Raw genomic sequence first — 19,937 nt, 5'->3', positions numbered from 1 at the left:
TGGGGACATTCCAGAGGGGGAATTTTGGGATGTAGATGAAGGATTGAGGGGTCACAACCCCCCAAAATCCACTGGGAGCAGCAGAAGGGCGAGGCCGGGTCCACACCTGAGGAAAAGTGGGATTTATTTTTGGGAAAAAGCTCAGAACGGAGGTTGAATCCCAACGTTTTGGTTTGTTTTGGGTTTTGTTTTGGTTTTTTTTTTGTTTTTTTTTGGTTTTTTGTTTGGTTTGGTTTGGTTTTTTGGGGGGGGGTTTGTGTGTTTTGTTGGGTTTGTTTGTTTGTTTGTGGGTTTTTTTGTTGGGGTTTGGTTTTTTTGGGGGGTTTGGGGGTTGTTTTCTCTTTGGGGTTGTGTTGTGGTTTTGAAAACAAACCAAGTAAGAGGCTCTAAGTCAGAAATAAAATTTAATGAGAAGAAAAGTAAAATAAAATAGAATAAAATAAAATAAATACAAAAAGAAAAAAACAGTGACAGAGTCAGAATACAACCTGATCAGGGTGATGGAAACAGTCCAGACGAGGTGGCCTTCCTGAAACAGAAATCTTGTAGAAAGGTCTGGTAGCTCCAGTCCTCTGGGAATCCAGTGGGTGAGGGCTGCTTCTACTGTCCCAAATCCCAGTTTTTATCCAGGTGAGAATTCTTGGCTCCTCCCCCTGGGCGGAGCATCTCACAATGGGCTGCTGAGTCATTAATGAGCTCCTTAATGACCCATTAAAGAGAGATAACCCCGGAGGGAGTGATCTGTGAGTCATGGCAGGGCATTGATGGGCCATGGACTGAAGGTGGTGATAGAATACATCCCAAACTCCAGCCCAGGGCAGGTTGTTTTCTCTCTCTTTCAAGGCTCCCCCAAATCCTCCCCTGAGCCCCTTTATCCCAAATTTCCTGGTGGGAAGGGACCCCAAAGGCTGGGGGCTGCATCCCATGGTCCTGGCCATGCTCAGGGGAGGGAAAAGGGGAAAAATCCCAAATCCCGGTTTTCCAGCGCGGTTCCCTCCGTCCCCTGCAGGATTCTGGTTCTGCTTCATCCAGGGGATTGGAGAATTCCCGGGAATGTGACGACCCCTGACCCCACAGAGATGAGGCAATTCACGGATCTGACCCTAAATCCCGAATTTTCCCCCAAATCCCATCCCAAAATAACACATAATTCCCGGGAATGTGGCAATTCCCAGGAATGTGACAACCCCTGACCCCGCAGAGTTGCTATAACCCACAAATCCAATCCCAAATCCAAATTTCCCCCCCCAAATAACCACATAATTCTCAGGAATATGGGAATTCCTGGGACTGTGGCCATGCCCCAAACCCACAGAGCTGCTGCAACCCACAAATCCAACCCCAAATCCCAAATTTTCCCCCCAAATCCACATAATTCCCAGGAATGTGGCAATCCCTGACCCCCAAATCCCAATTTTCTCCCCCAAACCCCTTCCCAAAACAAATCCCAAATTTCCCTCCAAATCCCATCCCAAAACCACTCAAAATTCCCAAAATATCCCAATTTTTTTCCCCCCAAATCCATTTCCCTGTGGAGAATCCCCAGAGGGGGTTTTGTCCCCTCGAGTAGGGAAAAAGGATTTGGGATCATCCTTTAAAGAAATTAAAAAAAAAAAATTAAATCGATTCTAAAAAAGGAATTTTACAAAAAGGAAAACGTGGAGGGGGAAATGTCTGGCTCGGAATTAAAATGGGTTTTATCTCCATTAAAGCCCGGGGCTGGCAGAGAGGAATTGTCATTTCCAGCTGGAATTTTTCTCCCCTCGTTTTTCAAGGAGGGAAAAGCCGGAGGAAAAATCACCCCGGCCTCGATTTTTAAAAAATGAGCCTCGTTTTATTAAAACTAATTCTAATTTATCTCTTCCTTCCCCTGCCGAGGTTTTCTTGGCAGAAATCCCAATTTATTTTTTTTTTTTCTGGGAAAATCTGAAATTGTGGCCTGGGGTTGGGGATTCCTCTGGATTTTGGGATCAGGAGATTCAAGGTTTGGGGTTTTTTAATTTATTTTAAATTATTTTTAATTTATTTTTAATTTATTTTTAATTTATTTAAAATCCTTTTTAATTTCTTTTTAATTTCTTTTTTTAAAAAATAAAACTTTTTTATTCAGTTTAGTTTAGTTTTTGATCTATTTTTAAATTTTATTTTTATTTAATTATTTTAAAAATTTATTTAATTGAATTTTTAAATTTGTTTTTATACTTGATTTGTTTGGGTTTTTTTTTTTCCCGTGGATCATCCCCCTGCAGGCAGCAGAGAGGAGATGGTGAAATAGGAGAGAAAAAAAGGAGAAAAAAATTTAAATATTCCAGTCTGGGAAGGAGTGAGAGGTCCCCAAACTCTCCTGCCAGGACCCCAAATTCCCCTTCCAGGACCCCAAATCTCTGTGCCAGGACCCCCCAATTTCCCTGCCAGGACCCTCAAACCCCAAACTCCCCTGCCAGGACCCCAAAATTTCACTGCCAGGACCCTAAATTCCCCTTCCAGGACCCCAAATTTCCTGGCCAGGACCCCAAAAACATGTGCCAGAACCCCCAAACTCTCATGTCAGGACCCCAAATCCCCCTGCCAAGACCCCACTTACCCCTTCCAGGACCCCAAATTTCCCTGCCAGGACCCCAAATCCTCCTGCCCGGACCCCCAAATCCCCAAACTCTCCTGCCAGGACCCCCAAATTTCCACACCAGGACCCCCAAAGTCTCATACCAGGACCCCAAAATCCCCAAATTCCCCTGCCATGACCCCAAATCCCCCTTCCAGGACCCCCAAACTCCCCTGCCAGGACCCCAAAATTCCCAAATCCCCCTCCCAGGACCCCAAAATTTCCCTGCCAGCACCCCAAATCTCTGTGCCAGGACCCCAAAAACCTGTGCCAGACCCCCCAAACTGTCATGTCAGGACCCCAAAAGCCCCAAACTCCCCTGCCAGGACCCCAAATCCCCCTTCCAAGACCCCTTTCCCCTTCCAGGACCCCAAATTTCCCTGCCAGGACCCTAAATCCCCAAACTCCCCTGCCAGGACCCAAAATTTCCACACCAGGACCCCCAAAGTCTCATACCAGGACCCCAAATCCCCAAACTCCCCTGCCAGGACCCCAAAATTCCCAAATCCCCCTCCCAGGACCCCAAATTTCCCTGCCAGGACCCCAAATCCTCCTGCCCGGACCCCAAATCCCCAAACTCTCCTGTCAGGACCCCCAAAGTCTCATACCAGGACCCTCAAAAGCCCCAAATCCCCCTTCCAGGACCCCAACCCCCCGCAGGGCTGCCCAGGGCTGGCTGGATGATTGACAGCTGTCACTCCAAGCCTTCCCTTCCCATCAATATTCATGGGATGTTTTCCGGGCGCCGCTGCCGGAACCCGCCGTGGGTCCTCACCATTAACGATTCATGTTAATGAGCACCAGGAAAATAAACCAATTAAACACAAATTCCGGCGGGTTGGGAATCGGGAATCGGCTCCTCCAGGCCCGGGGAGAATTCCAGGTGCAGAAAGTGCTGGGAAAAAAAAAAAAAACAGGAAAATTTGGATTTCTGCCTTCAGCTTCCCGTTTTTCTGGGATGCTGGGGACAGCGGGACACCCATGGGTGACCCTGGGCAGTCACTGCCACCACCCTGGGTGTCCACTAGCCTCAGCCCCTCTGGAATATCCCTGGAATATCCCTGGAATGTCCTTGGAATGTCCCTGGAATATCTCTGGAATGACCCTGGAATGTCCCTGGAAGGTCCCTGGAAGGTCCCAAGAATGTCCCAAGAATGTCCCAAGAATGTCCCAGAGCTCCAGCTGGCCCAGCTCAGGGATGTGTCCCCTGTAGATCCCATCCCAGGATCTACATCCCAATTTCCCAGTTTTATCCCCCCCCATTCCAGAGGCTGGATCCCAATTTCCCAATGTTTTGTCTCATTCCAGAGGCTGGATCCCGTCCTGAATCTCCAGGGATTGATCCCAAATCCAGAGCACATCCTCATCCTCCAGGGTTCTATCCCAAATTCACGGCCCCATCCCGATCCCCTCCAAATTTTTATCCCTATTCCAGAGCCCCATCCTGATCTCCCAGATTTTTATCCCAAGTCCAGCACCACATCCTGATCCCCTCCAAAGTTTTATCCCAAGTTCAGGGCCCCATCCTGAACTCTCGACGGTTTTATCCCAACCCCAGGGCTCCATCCCGACCCCAGGGCTCCATCCCCAATCCCGACCTGAGGAGTTTTCCCACTCACGCTTCGGGAACATCCCAAAGGATCCGGCCTTGGAGAATCCCGGCCGGGCCCTGGACCCCAGCCCGAGGGGGGTGGAGGAGGAGGAGGAGGAGGAGGAAGAGGAGGTAGAGGAAGAGGATGAAGAAGAGGAGGAAGAGAAGGATGAAGAGAAGGATGAAGAGGAGGATGAAGAGGAGGACGAAGAGAAGAATGAAGAGGAGGATGAAGAGGATGAAGAGGAATATGAAGAGGAGGATGAAAAGAAGGATGAAGAGAAGGAAGAAGAGGAGGAAGAAGAGGAGGAGGAAGAGGAGGAGGAAGAGGAGGAGGAAGAGAAGGATGAAGGGGATGAAGAGGAGGATGAAGAGGAGGATGAAGAGGAAGAACCATGCCGCCTCTTTCCCACGCTCCCCCCTCCCCTCTCACCTTTCCCGGCACGTTTCCCATCCCGGAGCGGCGATTCCCAATTCCCCATTCCCGATTCCCTCCTCCCTCTTTCCTCCTCGCTCAGTTTAAACACACGGACGCGTGAAAAAAAAAAAATAAAAAAAATAAAATAAATGTTGCCGAGGCAAGAGAGCGGCGGAGGGCCGGGAAGCAATTAGCATCCAAAGAGGCGTAATTAGTGCTCAGAATGCGAGCGGCGGAGAAGAAATAAAAGCGGCGTTCGGATGCAATCAGGGTCGTGCCTGAATTACAAACCGCTCACTGAATCGCTAATTAAGCGCGGGGTGTGAATCACGGCTTATTAAGGGCTCGGAGAGGGGCTCTGGCAGCCGGGAGAGAGGGGACGGGGATGGGGACAGCGAGGGGACAGCGAGGGGACAGAGAGGGGACAGCGAGGGGACAGCGAGGGGACAGAGAGGGGACGGGGAGGGGACAGGGAGGGGACGGGGATGGGGACAGCGAGGGGACGGGGAGGGGACGGGGATGGGGACAGCGAGGGGACAGAGAGGGGACAGGGAGGGGACGGGGATGGGGACAGCGAGGGGCCAGTGAGGGGGACAGAGAGGGGATGGGGATGGGGACAGGGAGGGGACAGCGAGGGGACAGGGAGGGGCCAGGGATGGGGACAGCGAGGGGCCAGGGATGGGGACAGCGAGGGGACAGGGGGACAGGGATGGGGACAGGGGGACAATGAGAGGATGGAGGGGTAGTGATGGGACAGAGGGACAGGGAGGGGACACAGGGACCATGAAGGGACAGGGGAACAGTGAGGGGTTAGAGATGGGGACAAGGGGACAGGGAGGGGACAGGGAGGGGACAGAGGGACCAGGAGGGGACAGAAGGGACAGTGAGGGGACAGTGATGGGGGCAGGGGGGCAGTGAGGGGAAGGAGGGACAATAAGGGGACAAAGGGACAATGAGGAGACAGAGATGGGGACAGAGGGACAATGATGGGACAGAGGGACTGTGATGGGGACAAAGGGACAGTGATGGGACAGGGGGACAATGAGGGGACAGAGGGACACTAGTGGGAGAAGAGAATCTTCTGGGACAGAAGGGTCCACCATGGGACAGGGGATGTGACATCCCTGGTGGCACTGGCATGATCCTCAGTGACATTGTGCCACCCTCAGTGACACTCTGTCACCTTGGTGACCTGGGGTGGGAACTGGGGAGATGGGGGTGAGGGCACAGGACACCGGGATTCAGGGAGTGGGAACGTGGGACAGGACACAGGACGGCACTGGGGACAACAGCACCACACGGAGGGTGTCACCGTGTCACCCAGGGTCACAGAGTGTCACTGAGGGCGGCACAATGTCACCGAGGATCATGCCAGTGACACCAGCGATCCAGCACGACCCCGCTCCATCCATGTGGGTTCTCCAAGGGCCGGGATCCTCCAGCTTTTCCCGGGAATTGTGAGCAGTTTTTCCCGGGAAATATGAGGAGTTTTAACCCAGGAATATGAGCTGTTTTCCCTGGGAATATGAGGGGTTTATCCTGGCAATGTGAGTGGGTTTTCCCGGGAAATATGAGTTGTTTTTCCCTGGGAATACGAGGAGTTTTAACCCAGGAATGTGAGCAGTTTTCCCCAGGAATATGAGCAGTTTTCCCCGGGAATATGAGGACTTTTTCCCTGGGAATACGAGCAGCTCTTCCCGGGAAATGCGAGGTCTGCAGCTCGGAGCAGGGATGAAAGGCGAAGAAGAGCAAAGTCGTGGCCGATCAAAGGCGGCCTCATCTATTTTAATGAGGCTCCTCGGAGCATTCCAGAGGGTTTGGAAAAGGGAAAGGGGTTTCCGGAGATCAAAGCGCTGCGTGAGGAGCTGAGGGGCGCTCGGAGAGGGAGAGGAAGGAGGGGAGGAAGGCAGGGAGGGTTGGGAATATAGAGACGGAGCTGCGGATCCCAGGGATCCCTTTGGAGATTTCCCGAAGGCTGGGAAAGGAGCCGAGCGAGGCCAGAGCCACCCAAGGGTGTCCCTGTCACCAAATTTGGTGTCTTTCCCCATCCCGCCATTCCCAAATCCGGGAATGGAGGACACGGGATGATGTCCCCACTTGTCACTCCGCAAGGATCAAAGAGCCAAAGGGACGATCCCAGAAAGGGACGATCCCAGAAAGGGACAACCCCAAAATCCATCAGCTCATCCCACAGATCGCCCAGACCCCAAATCCCAGCTCCTGTGGGACACCAAAGCCAGGGATGAGCCCCAGGTTGGGATTTCTCCATCGGCAGGGAAAGAAAATAATAAAAAATCCAGCAGGAACAGGAGCAAATGGGAGAATCCGGGAGAAAATGAAGATGTGCGGAGCCGTTTTCCCTCCGAGGATCCTTTTGGGATGAAATCCTTCCTCCTTTTATGAGGATCGATGGGGTTTAGGCGGAAATCTCCGAGGAATGTTCCCTGTTTGGATGAGCCTCGTGCTGGATCCGTGTCCTGGGCTGGGAACTGGAGGATTCTCGGGAATATCACCACGAGGAACAGACAGAGCAGGGAGAGAAATGATCCCATGGATTGTCCAGGGCCGGGAATTCCGGGCTGAGGCCCGGCTGCCCCTTGGGATGCAGGAAAATCCCACGGATTGCTGGAGCCGTGAAGATTCCTCAGGGTTTTGTAACTTCTGGGCTTTTTTGGGAATTTTTTTCCCCCAGATTCCTCAGGTTTTTGTAACTTTGAGGCTTTTTTGAGGGAGGTTTTTGGGGTTTTTTTCCAGAGGAGGGAAAACGGGAGGAATCCCAGCACTGCTGCAGGGCAGACACCTGGAGCTTCCCGGCCAGGGATTGTCCTGGGATAAAGGAATTCCTGATCAGGGGTTGTCCTGGGATAAAGGAATTCCCACCCAGTGATTGTCCTGGGATAAAGGAATTCCCACCCAGGGATTGTCATGGAATAAAGGAATTGCTGATCAGGGATTGTCCTGGGATAAAGGAATTCCTGATCAGGGATTGTCCTGGGATAAAGGAATTCCTGAGCAGGGATTGTCCTGAGATAAAGGAATTCCCACCCAGTGATTGTCCTGAGATAAAGGAATTCCCAGCTGAGGATCCCTCAGGTTTATCCCGGGAATGGCTCGGCTCAGTCCAGCAGGGATGGATAAGGAATCAACTCACCCAGGAAAAGGGGGAATGCCGGAGAGGGGTTGGGAAGTGTGGAAAAGGGGAGGCCCCACACGGGGCTGCTGCTCCTGGTCCCCAAATCCGGTGTGTCCGTGCGTGGGATTATCCCAGGGGATCTCCGGGAATTCCAGCGCTTCCTCACGGAGCCTTGGGGTGGTTTGGGTGGGAAAGGATCCCAAAACTCATCCCATTCCATGGGCAGGGACAGCTCCCATCACCCCGCGGTGCTCCGAGGTGGCCTTGGGCACTTCCAGGGACGTGACAGCCGCAGTTTCTCTGGGAATTCCAGCCCAGCCTCTCCCCACCCTCACAGCCAGGAATTCCAGCCCCCAAATCCCCAAATCTCCCCTTTTCCAGTTCAAAGCTGTGGGGTGTCCCTCCATCCTTTATCCCAAATCCCTCTCCAGCTCTTTTTAGGCTCCGAGTTCCCGCCTGGATCCTTCCCTTCTCCAGGTGAACATTCCCAGCTCTCCCAGCCTGGCTCCAGAGCACCTCCAGCAATTCCACATCCTTCTTTTTTCCTTTTTTTGAGGCTAGACCCTCCAATTCCAGGGCTGTGCCCTTCATCCCTGCAAGTTCCTCCTCCTCCTCCAATGATCCGCATTCCTCCGGCGGATCCCGCAATCAGCCGCTGCCTGTGGCTCCTGGAAAATAATATATATAAAAATTAATTAATCCCAATTGCTGCCAGCGAGGAGCGACGCGCTTGTAACCGCGGCCCGTTAATTAGGGCGCTGTAATTGGATCCCTGTAAATCCAATTACCTGGGATTAGAGGCGCACCAGGGCACCGCGAGTGGGATGTGGCCACGCCGGGGTCCCTCCTCCCGTTCCTGACACTTCATCCCGGTGGTTTTTTTGGAAAGGGAAGTTGGGAAAGGCTCCGGTTCCTTGTCACAGCCCCAAAATCCTTCTCCCCATCCCTTTTCTCCTGCCAGGAGGAGGAAAAGTGGGGAAATCTCCAGTTCCTTACCAGAGCCCCAAATTTCCCCCAAAATCCTTCTCCCCATCCCTTTTCTCCTGCCAGGATGAGGAAAACTGGGAAAATCTCCAGCTCCTTATCACAGCCCCAAATTCCTCCCTCCCAAAATTCTTCTTCCATCCCAGGGAAGCTGCCAGAGCTGCCCAGATCCGTAAAAATTAAATAATATGTATTTTTTAAAAAATAAAGAAGATATTGAACTACACGGAACATTCATCCCCTTTTAACAGCCACAGGTAAAACCTGGAATTATTTCCCGAGGAGAACGGGGCAATCCCGGCTCTGTTTTTATGGAGTTTTGGGGCTGTAAAAAGTGGCTGCCCTGGAGTCTCCTGGGAGGTGGAGCAAAGGCTGGGCCGGGAGGAGAGAATTTGGGATTGTTTTAGTTAAAGGCAGGGGGAAAAAAATAGAGGGAAAGGGAAGGAAAGGAAAAGAAAAAGAAAAAGAAAAAGAAAAAGAAAAAGAAAAAGAAAAAGAAAAAGAAAAAGAAAAAGAAAAAGAAAAAGAAAAAGAAAAAGAAAAAGAAAAAGAAAAAGAAAAAGAAAAAGACTCACATCCTGCTGTGCCCACAGCGGGGCAGGAGGTGACGGATCCGAGCCCAGTGAAGCTCAGCCCCTGTTCCCCTGCAGGCCCTGAATTCTCCCGCTGCCCCAAATCCCTCGGGAAAGCACTTTGGGAATGCAAACCCCCACCCGGGGCTGCCCATCCCGGCGGTGCCCGGTGTAATGCCCGGTGTAATGCCCGGTGCGGTGCCGCCGTGCCCAGCCCAGGCTGCTGCTGCCCTCTGCCGCGGGGAAGCGGCTGCCGGGGAATTGCTGCTCCCGGGAAAAGCCGGCGGCTCCCCGGGGAAAACTGCTGCCGGGATGGAGCTGCTCGGGGCGGGCACGGCTCGGCACGGCACCACAAAGGTGCTCTGCATCCCGGGACAAGGATGGTCTGCGATCCGGGCTCAGGGATGCTCTGGATCCCTGGACAAGGATGGTTTTGAGCCCAGGACAGGGATGCCCTGCCCTCCAGGATTAGGGCTGCTCTGGATCCCAGGACAAGGATGCTCTGGAATTCAGGGTCAGCGATGCTCCTGACCTCAGGACGAGGATGCTCTGGGATTTAGGGTCAGGGATGCTCTGGACCCCATGGACAAGGATGTTCTGAACCTCAGGACAGCGATGCTCTGGACCCCTGGATAAGGATGTTCCCCTCTGCAGGACAAGGATACTCCAGATTCTGAGGTGAGGATGCTCTGGGATCCATGGTCTGGATGCTCTGGATCCCAGGACAAGGCTGATCTGGATCCCAGGACAAGGACACTCTGGGATCCGGGGTCAGGCTGCTCTGGTCCCAGCACAGGATCCCGCCCCGCAGGTCCCGGTGTCCTGGGGCAGGAGGTCCCGGTGTCCTGGGGCAGGAGGTCCCGGTGTCCCGGGGCAGGAGGTCCCGGTGTCCCGGGCCAGGAGGTCCCGGTGTCCCGGGGCAGGAGGTCCCGGTGTCCCGGCGCTCTCCCAGTCCCGGTGTCCCGGGGCAGGAGGTCCCGGTGTCCCGGGGCTCTCCCAGTCCCGGTGTCCCGGGGCAGGAGGTCCCGGTGTCCCGGCGCTCTCCCAGTCCCGGTGTCCCGGGGCTCTCCCAGTCCCGGTGTCCCGGGGCAGGAGGTCCCGGTGTCCCGGCGCTCTCCCAGTCCCAGGAGACGCAGCACTGCAGCGGCACAGGGAGCTCCAGCCCCAGGAAACCCCCGGGGATGGAAAACCCCATTCCTGGCGAGGGGATGAGCCTCATCCCACGAGGAAAATGTCCCCAGCTGTCCCCAGCTGTCCCCCAGCAGGGGTGACAGCCCTCAGCACCCCCAGCCCCATTCCCGCTGCTCCCAGCCCCAGCTGTGCCCATCCCGCGTGTCTCCCCACGCCTCATTAACATAATTAATTAAGCCAGAGGGCCCGTGGATGATCTAATTACAAACGAGCCTAGATTTGATTTCCTTTTTAATTAATTTGTATTATTTACACGCAGCGGCAGCCCGGGCACAGCCGCGGGAAATGTCTGCTCGGCAAAGGGACAGGAGGGGACACTTGGGTGACACTCGGGTGACACTTGGGTGACACTTGGGTGACACTGACACCAGGCGGGGACACACGGGGGGGCGGGAAGGGGGCACGGCTGATTTGGGGTCCACGCTGGTGACCCAGGGCGACACGGAGGGACCGTCACCCAAGTGCCACCACCCCGCGGGGATGTGACGTCCCCAAAGGGAGGTGGCGGTGCCCTGGGGACCCCCAAGGGACACGTGGGGACCCCGAAGGGTCCCGGCTGCAGGACCTCACTAGAGGGCAGCAAAATGCCGCCGTTCCCAGCGCTGGTGGCGCGGGGCCACCCCCTCGCTGTGCTGGTGACAATGTCACCCCTGGGGACATTCAGGGCTCGGGGGTGGCTCTGCCCAGAGCTGCCGGAGTGCGGATCCCTGAGCCACGGATTCACCCGGAATAGAATAATCGTCACCGGGAATTAAACCGGGGTCACCGGGAATAAATAACTGTCACCTGGAATGGAATAATTGTCACCTGGAATAAATAATTGTCACTGGGAATAGAATAATTGTCACCGGGAATTAAACCGGGGTCACCTGGAATTGAACGAACAGGGGTCACCTGGAATAGATAATTGTCACCTGGAATAAATAATTGTCACCGGGTATAAAATAATTGTCACCTGGAATAAAACAAACAGGGGTTACCTGGAATAAATAATTGTCACCTGGAATGGAATAATTGTCACCGGGAATTAAACTGGGATCACCTGGAATTAAACGAACAGGGGTCACCTGGAATAAAATAATTGTGGCCAGGAATTAAATCGGGATTACCTGGATTAAAACGAACAGGGGTCACCTGGGGGGTGGCACAGAATGGTGGAGGATGACACAGGACAATCAGGGGGTGACACAGGGACAGTGGGGGGTGGCACAGGGACAGCCAGGGGGTGGCACAGGATGGCCAGAGGGTGACACAGGACAATCAGGGGGTGACACAGGACAATCGGGAGTGGCACAGGACAATCAGGGGGTGGCACAGGGACAGCCAGGAGGTGGCACAGGACAATCAGGGGTGACACAGGACAATCAGGGGTGACACAGGACAGGATTCTCCCTCTCCCTGAGGCCACCGCTGCCCCGTGTCACCCCGCAGAGGGATCAGGATCCTCTCCCCAGGGATGGATCCATTCCCACGGACTGGCACAGCTCTGTGCCCAGCGGGGACACTTCCCTTGGTGTCACCTCCCTTGGTGACACTTCCTCGGTGTCCCCTTCTCCAGGGGACTCCCAGATCCAACAGCTGCCGGATTTTCCCTTGGAATAATCCTGCTGAGATTTCCCTAATCCCCGAGTGACTCATCCGCCTGCCCGAATTACCGGCTCCTTCCTCCGCCTGCTCGGCCCCGTTTTCCAGCAGGAAATTCCAGAGTTTTCCTTCTTCCCCAGATCTGGGAACACCCCCTGCCTCTCATTATTACATCCCAAAAATTCCAGTTTCCAGCAGGAAATTCCAGAGTTTTCCTGCCTCTCCAGATCTGGGATCACCTCCTGTTTCCCGTTATTACCTCCCAAAAATCCCCATTTTCCAGCAGAAAATTCCAGACTATTCCTGCTTCCCCAGACATGGGAATACTCCCTGATTCCCATTATTAACTCCCACCCAAAAAATCCCCGTTTTCCAGCAGAAAATTCCAAAGTTTTCCTGCTTCCCCAGACCTGGGAACACCCCCTGCTTTTCTTTATTACATCCCAAAAGTCTCCATTTCTCAACAGAAAATTCCAGAGTTTTCCTGCCTCTTCAGACCTGGGAACGTTTTCTGTTTTCCCATTATTACATCCCAAAAATCCCCATTTTCCAGCAGAAAAATTCCAACATTTTCCTGCTTCCTCAAATTTGGGAACACCCGCCGTTTCCCATTATCACCTCCCCCCAAAAATCCCACATTTTCCAGCGGAAATCTCCAGGAATTCCATCATCCCCAAGGCAGGAGCTGGACGTGGAGCAGGAGCTCAGCCCCAAGCCCGATTTCTCCCGGAGCTGAGCCCCTCCCGAAGCTCCACCACGAGGCCAAACTCCCGGGAGAAGCTCCTGGAGCCAAGAAATCCAAGAATCCAAGAGGAGAAACAGATGTCAGAGGCAGAGGAGGGAATCTGCAGCGGGACAAGGAAACTGAGAAAATATCCGCGGTTTTTCCCTGGTTTGGGGAATAAAAAATTCTCAGGGATGAGGCTGGAATGTGGAATTCGGGTCTGGGTAGGGAAAGGTGATTGCTCCCGGGGTTTTTAGTGGGAATAATTGGAGATGGAACTGCTGAAGACACAAAACCCAACCCAAGGGTTCAGGATGAGGGGCTGGGGGTTGGTTTTCCCAAAAAGCCGGGTGTGAGCTGCCTGGGATGAAGCCCAGAGTATCCCAGGCACTGCCTGTTCCCCAAATCCTGCTCCCCAAATCCAACCTCATCCCTTCCCTGGCAAATCCAGGTCACCATCTGCTCCTCCTCCAGCCTCTGCCCGAGCTCCAGGAGCTTTTCCCTCATCCCCTGGGCTCCCACATTGGAGCAGCGGGTGCTGGAAGCTTCTGGAATAACCAGGAATATCCTCAGGAGGTTCCCAATTCCCAGTTCTTGGAGGAGATCTCCCTGCTCCTTTTCCCAGATTTGTTTTTTGATTTCCATCCCCACAGCAAAAGGGACCCAGAGGAGACTCCCAGACCTTCCAAACTCTGCAATTCCAGCCTCTGCGGAAAATTTCCGGGTGTTTTCCAGCCTTTTAACACAGTGGAGGGGAGGGAAAAGCTGGGAAAATAAAACAAAACCTAAAAAACCCCCAAAAAGCCAGGGAAAAGCTGTTTCCCCTCTCAGGAGCCTCCCGGGGCTGGAGCAGCTCCAGGCTGGCTCCTTTCCCATCTCCTGCTGCTTCCCGACAGCCCTTCCCGGGAAAGAAAAGCTGCTCCTGGATGTGTCACCTGCTGGACGAGGCAGGTCCGGCCCTCCCCGAGTGGCTCCTTCCTTGTCCCCATCGGTGACAGCCGGGGCTGGCCCAGCAGGGACCTGGCTCCACGTCCCAGAGATCCAGCGCCTCCTGCATCCCTCCTCTGGAGCACGGGAGAAGGTTTTGGAGCGCTGGGTTTGACCCCAAAGCTCCTCCCCGGAGTGGGGAAAGTGAACACAGATCCCGAATGTGAGCGAGGCACAGGGCTGGAGGAAGGGCAGGGAGCCTCTTCCTGCCGGGATGGAGAGGAGCTGGGGTGGGCACTGCTCTCCTGCGAGGTGTCCCCATTTCTCCTGGAGCTGAGCCCCTCCCGAAGCTCCACCACGAGGCCAAACTCCCGGGAGAAGCTCCTGGAGCCAAGAAATCCAAGAATCCAAGAGGAGAAACAGATGGAATTCTCCAGACGGAATAAAGAGTTTATAGTCCCCTTTATTCCAACAAGAACCCCTGATTCCATCTGGAACCCCTGATTCCATCTGGAACCCCTGATTCCAGCTAGAACCCCTTTATTTCAGCTAAAATCCATTATTCCACCTGGGATCCTTCCTGGAACACCCTCACTGCAGATGGAATTCTTTGATTTCTGGCTGGAACCCCTTTATTCCATCTGTAACCCCTTAATTCCATCTGGAACACTTTAATTCCACCCGAAATCCTTTTATTTCCTGCTGGAACTCCTTAATTTCATCTGTAACCTCTTTATTCCACCTGAAACCCCTTTATTCCAGCTGTCACCCCTTTATTCCAGCCGAAATCCTTTATTCCAGCTGAAATCTTTTTCTCTCCTGTTGGAACCCTTTAATTCCACCTTTAACCCCTGAATCCCACCTGTCGCCCTTTATCCCACCTATAACCCTTTATTCCAGCTGAAATCCTTTACCCCCCCCGTAACCCCATTACCCCCCTATAGCCCCATTACCCCACTGTAACCCCGTTATCCCACCCGTAACCCCATTACCCCACCTATAACCCCATAATCCTCCGTGTTACCCTTTATCCTCCCTATAACCCCATTACCCCACCTTTAATCCCATTATCCCCCTCTATAACCCCATAATGGCCCTGTAACCCCATTACCCCCCTATAACACCATTACCCCCCTGTAACCCCATTATCCCCCCTATAACCCCATAATCCTCCCTGTCACCCTTTATCCCACCTGTAACCCCATTACCCCCCATAATCCTTTACCCCACCCCATAACCCCATTATCCCCCTATAACCCCATTATCCCCCTGTAACCCCTTACCCCCACCTGTAACCCCATAATATAACCTCATTACCCCTCTATAACCCCATTATCCCACCCATAACCCCATTACCCCCCTATAACCCCATTACCCCCTGTCACTCTTTATCCCCCTGTAATCCCATTATCCCCCTATAACCCCATTATCCCCCTGTAACCCCATAATATAACCTCATTACCCCTTATAACCCCATTACCCCATCTTTAACCCCATTATCCCACCCATAACCCCATTACCCCCTGTCACTCTTTATCCCCCTGTAATCCCATTATCCCCCTATATCCCCATTACCCTCACCTGTAACCCCATAATATAACCCCATTACCCCATCTTTAACCCCGTTACCCCACCCATAACCCTTTACCCCACCCCATAACCCCATTACCCCAGCCGAAATCCCCCATCCCAGCCGTGTCCCCCAGGCGTGCCGGGGCTGGCCGCTGCTGTCCCCTCGCTGTCCCCAAGGGTGACACTTCCCATCCATCCCCGCCGCCCGCCCGTTGCCGTGGCAACGCTTTGGGAAGCAGGAGCTTCGTTATCAGTTCCCTCTACAGAATCCACAAAAAAAAAAAAAAAAACCCAAAAACCCACCCCGGGTGAAATTTTGGGAAATTGTGGAGTGTCACGGATTTGTTCCCGCCCCGTCTGTGTTTAGGGGACACTTCCCCAAGTGAATTTTTCCAGGATTTCTGATTGAAATCCCTGGGATCGGCTCATCCCAGCCTCGGGAATAAAACACAGAGAGGGAGAAAAAATAATAAAAAAAAAAAAAATTAAAAAATCTCCTCTGGGCGATTCCCGTGCCTCAGGAAGACGTGAATCGTTCATTCAACAGCAATCGGCTGTTTCTAAAGGGGAAAAAAACCCCAAAAAACCCCCAAAAACCCTTCCCTGAGGAGCAGGGAGCGCCCGGCATCAATCCCGGGAGATCCGGGATGAATCCCAGGAACGCAGAGCAGCGGGAGGAGGGACGGGAGAAAACCGGGAAGGAAACGCCAAATAAATCACAGATTCCCTTTTTTTTTTTTTTTTTTCCCTATATTATTTTTGGGGTTTTGTGCCTCTGCCAAGGTCCTTTCCCAGGCCGATCCCGCTTTTTTCCCTCTCTCATCCCGAGTTTTTCAGGATCAGTCTCACCCCGCTCTGAGGCTGTTCCCCCCGGGATGTGACCCCAGGAACGCTCCAGAACTTTTGGGGAAAAATCACTCGGGAAAAAAGGAGGCGGGAAAACGGGAGAGCTGCAGCATCACTGAGCCCTGCTCATCCCAGGGAAGAGATTCCCACAAAAGTCCATCCATTTCCATCAGGAAATCCCAAGATTCTCCAAAAAACAGCGTTATTTTAAGCGATATAAATTAAAGCTTTATCTCCAATTCCAGCAGCGGCAGCTGCCCGGGTTTTAGTGGGGGAAAAAAAAATGATTCCTATCACAGAGGAATATCTCAGCTCCAATTAAAGGCCTTGCTGATTTTTCTGCTAAATAGCCTTTAATTAGCAGGATAATTCACTTTTAGGCAGGGTAATACAAAAAGAAACGAAATAAAGCAAACCCAGAAAATTTGAAAAACAAACAAGGGTTTGGTGCTAAAAAAAACAAAAAAACCCAAAAAAAACCCCAAACCAAAACAAAAAAACTAAAAAAAAAAAAAAAAACCAAAAAAAAAAAAAAAAACAAACCATAAAAAAAACCATAAAAAAGAGGAGTTTGTATTTCGATTCTCCCCTCCCGAGGGTTTTTATTTATTCTCTCACAGCCAACAGGGATTAAATTTTTGTTCTGAGAGTGGGAAAAATCTGATAAAGGTCGGAAATTCAAGAGCCCCTTTGGAAGGAGGAGATTTCTCACAGCTCATGGTTGTCAGTGAAAAACCCAGGAGGAACAAAAGGCACCTGAAATGAATTTAAATAAATTAAATATTAAACTTCTGTGAATCATCCAAGGTGGGGAAAAAAAAAAAAAAAAAAAAAAAAAAAAAAGCACCTGAAATTATTTAGATGAATTAAACACATCCAGAGGTAAGGAAAGAGGAATTATTGGTATTCAGGAGCCCAAAATTCCTGTTTTTTCACCCCAAAACAAAGCTCCCCTTTCAGGTGCTGCCAGGTGCAGAAAAGTTTTGGCAACAGCTCTTGGGAAAGGTCAGAGCTGTTGTTTGGGTTGTTTCAGGGTAAATTTCCACCTTTTATTTTTTTATCTTTTAATTTTTTTAAAAAGAGATAAAGGGAGGGAATTGTCTCTGTTTCACTGTTAAAAAAAAAAAAAAAGAGCAGCTTTTTTCCTTTTTTTTTTTCTTTTTTTTTCTTTTTCTTCTTTTTTCTTTTTTTCTTTTTTTTTTTTCTTTCTTTTTCCCAGCAGCAATTCCAAACCAACTCTTGGAGATAATTAAACCCCAATTAAAGGCGATTATTTCCCATTTAATGAGGTGCAACGAGCGCGTCAAGAGGCGGAGGAATAAAAGAGATTTTACTGGGAGGATTTTATTGCAGCACGCTCAAGTTCAAGGCAGGAGTTGTGCCTGTGGGACGCTGTGGGGACATGGGATAAATCCACGTTTTTCCCCCTGGAATTAAGGCTGGAGAGGATAATTAGGAGGTTCTAAATCAAGAGGGGATTTAGGAGGAGCAGAGTTGAAAATTTGGGTTATTGTTGAGGGAGGATTTTGGGGGGTTTTATCCAGTTCAGCGCCTTCCCCTCCAAAGTGACTCCCAGGATTTGGTAAATTGGTTTTAAAACCGCTTTTGGCTTATAAAAAATTAAATAAAATACATAAAAATCTATTTTTTTTCTTTGCAGGAAGGTGTGTTTTAATTTGCCCGTCAGGGGCTGGGTGTGGCAGGGGAAGGCAAAGGGCAGAATTTGGGGATTTCAGCATTTTCCTCCCAGCCACTGCCCCAGGGCAGAATCCACTGCCAGGTCTCGTGGATCCATGGAAAAACTTGGGAATATTCCACAGGGAGGAGGGAATTCGGCACAAGGACACACAGCTGGAGGAAGGGGCACCCAAACCCAAAATATCCCAAAGGAACAGGGAAAAACTGAATCCAAACCCAAAATATCCCAAGGGAAAAGGGATAAACTGAATCCAAACCCAAAATACCTCAAAGAAAAAGGGATAAACCTGCACCAAAACACAAAATATTCCAAAGAAACAGGGAAAAACTGAATCCAAACCCAAAATATCCCAAAGGAACAGGGATAAACCTGCACCAAACCCAAAAGATCCCAAAGGAACAGAGAAAAACTGAATCCAAACCCAAAATACCCCAAAGGAATAGGGAAAAACTGAATCCAAACCCAAAAGATCCCAAAGAAAAAGGGATAAACCTGCACCAAACCTAAAATATCCCAAAGGAACAGGGAAAACTAAATCAAAACCCAAAATACCCCAAAGGAATAGGGAAAACTGAATCCAAAATATCCCAAAGGAACAGGGAAAAACTGAACCCAAACCCTTCCAAGGCTGGGTATTATGTGAAAAAAACCCGGATATTATGGGAAAATGTCCTGGAAAAGGTGCTCAAGGTCACCCCTGGGGCAGCCAAAATCAAAAACGTGTTTGGTGGAAGCAGCTTTTCCAAAACCGCTCCTCAAATCCCTTGATTTGACCATTGGCAGCCCCACAAAAAGCCCCCTAAAAACTCCCAGTTTTTAGGGTTTGCTGATGAAGGGTGTCAGGATTTTGGGGTGGGAATTTGGGGTTTTTCCATCCCAAAAACCCCAATGACAAAGAAGAAGACAATCAGAGGTTCAGCTGAGAAAGTTCCTCCTTAGACCAAGGGAGGCCCTGCCCCAAAATCCCCATTTCCTGGGCTCAGCAAGGCAATGAGCGTGGACAGCAGCAGGAAAAAAATAATTTAAAAAAAGAAAAAAAAAAAAAAAAAAAAAAAAGAAAAAAAAAAAAAAGAAATAAAAAGTGTTTTCCGTCTTTCTGACAGAGAAATGAATTTTAAACTCCTTGTCTGAAGGGCGCCTCGCTCACCCAGGACACTTGGGAACTTCAGATTTGTGTGCCAAGTGTGGGTTTTCTGGGGAAAATTCACATTTCAGCCACAGAATCACAGGATGTGCAGGTTGGATCAAGATCATCGAGTCCAACCCCAACACCTCAAATAGATCATGGTACCGAGTGCCAAATTAAATCTTTAAATCTTTCTCTAAACACCCCCAGGGATGGGGACTCCACCTCCTCCTCAGACAGATCAGTCCAGGAATTTATCACTTTTTCTATAAAAAATCCTTTTCCCTGATACCCAACCTGTATTTCCCTTGGCCCAGCCTGAGGCTGTGTCCTCTCGTTGTGTCAGTGCTGCTGGAGAAAGAGCCCAGCCCCAGCTGAGCACAGCCACCTTTCAGGGGCTTGTGGAGAGTGACAAGGTCACCTCTGAGTCTCCTTTTCTCCAGGACAAACACCCCCAGCTCCCGCAGATTCCTCACAGGGTTTGTGTTCCAGCCCCTCACCAGCCTCATTCCCTCCTCTGGATGGGCTCAAACATCTCAAATGTCCTTCCTGAACTGAGGGACAGAGCTGGACACAGCACTCAGTGTCCTTCCTAAACTGGACACAGCCCTCAGTGTCCATCCCAAACTGGACACAGCCCTCAGTGTCCATCCCAAACCGGACACAGCACTCAGTGTCCATCCAGAGCTGGACACAGCACTCAGTGTCCACCCCAAACTGGACACAGCTCTCAGTGTCCACCCCAAACTGGACACAGCCCTCCAGGTGTGGCCTCAGCAGTGCCCAGCCCAGGGACACAATGACCCCCTGCTCCTGTGCCCACCCCATTCCTGATCCAGGCCACGTTCTCCAATTCTTCGGGAAAAAAATAAAAATCAGACTGAGAATCCTCCAGCTGCTCCCCAAAAGCAGATCCATCAGAGGGTTCAGGCAGTGAGGTTCCTGTCTGAGCCCTCCAGGAGTCAGAA

The 19,937-nt window shown here is 51.4% G+C and overlaps 1 protein-coding gene across 1 annotated transcript in view; it reads left to right on the top strand.

Moving 5' to 3' along the window:
* TINAGL1 (tubulointerstitial nephritis antigen like 1) overlaps positions 1-19,937 on the top strand; it is a 205,568-nt gene that overhangs the window by 117,855 nt on the left and 67,776 nt on the right. The gene's annotated exons all lie outside the window — the stretch shown is intronic.

The sequence above is a fragment of the Sylvia atricapilla genome, chromosome 24 (genome assembly GCF_009819655.1).
Source record: "Sylvia atricapilla isolate bSylAtr1 chromosome 24, bSylAtr1.pri, whole genome shotgun sequence".
NCBI classification, from domain to species: domain Eukaryota; kingdom Metazoa; phylum Chordata; class Aves; order Passeriformes; family Sylviidae; genus Sylvia; species Sylvia atricapilla.
The sequence above is the reverse complement of the archived record's forward strand: the minus strand, read 5'-3'. Positions and strand labels throughout refer to the sequence as shown.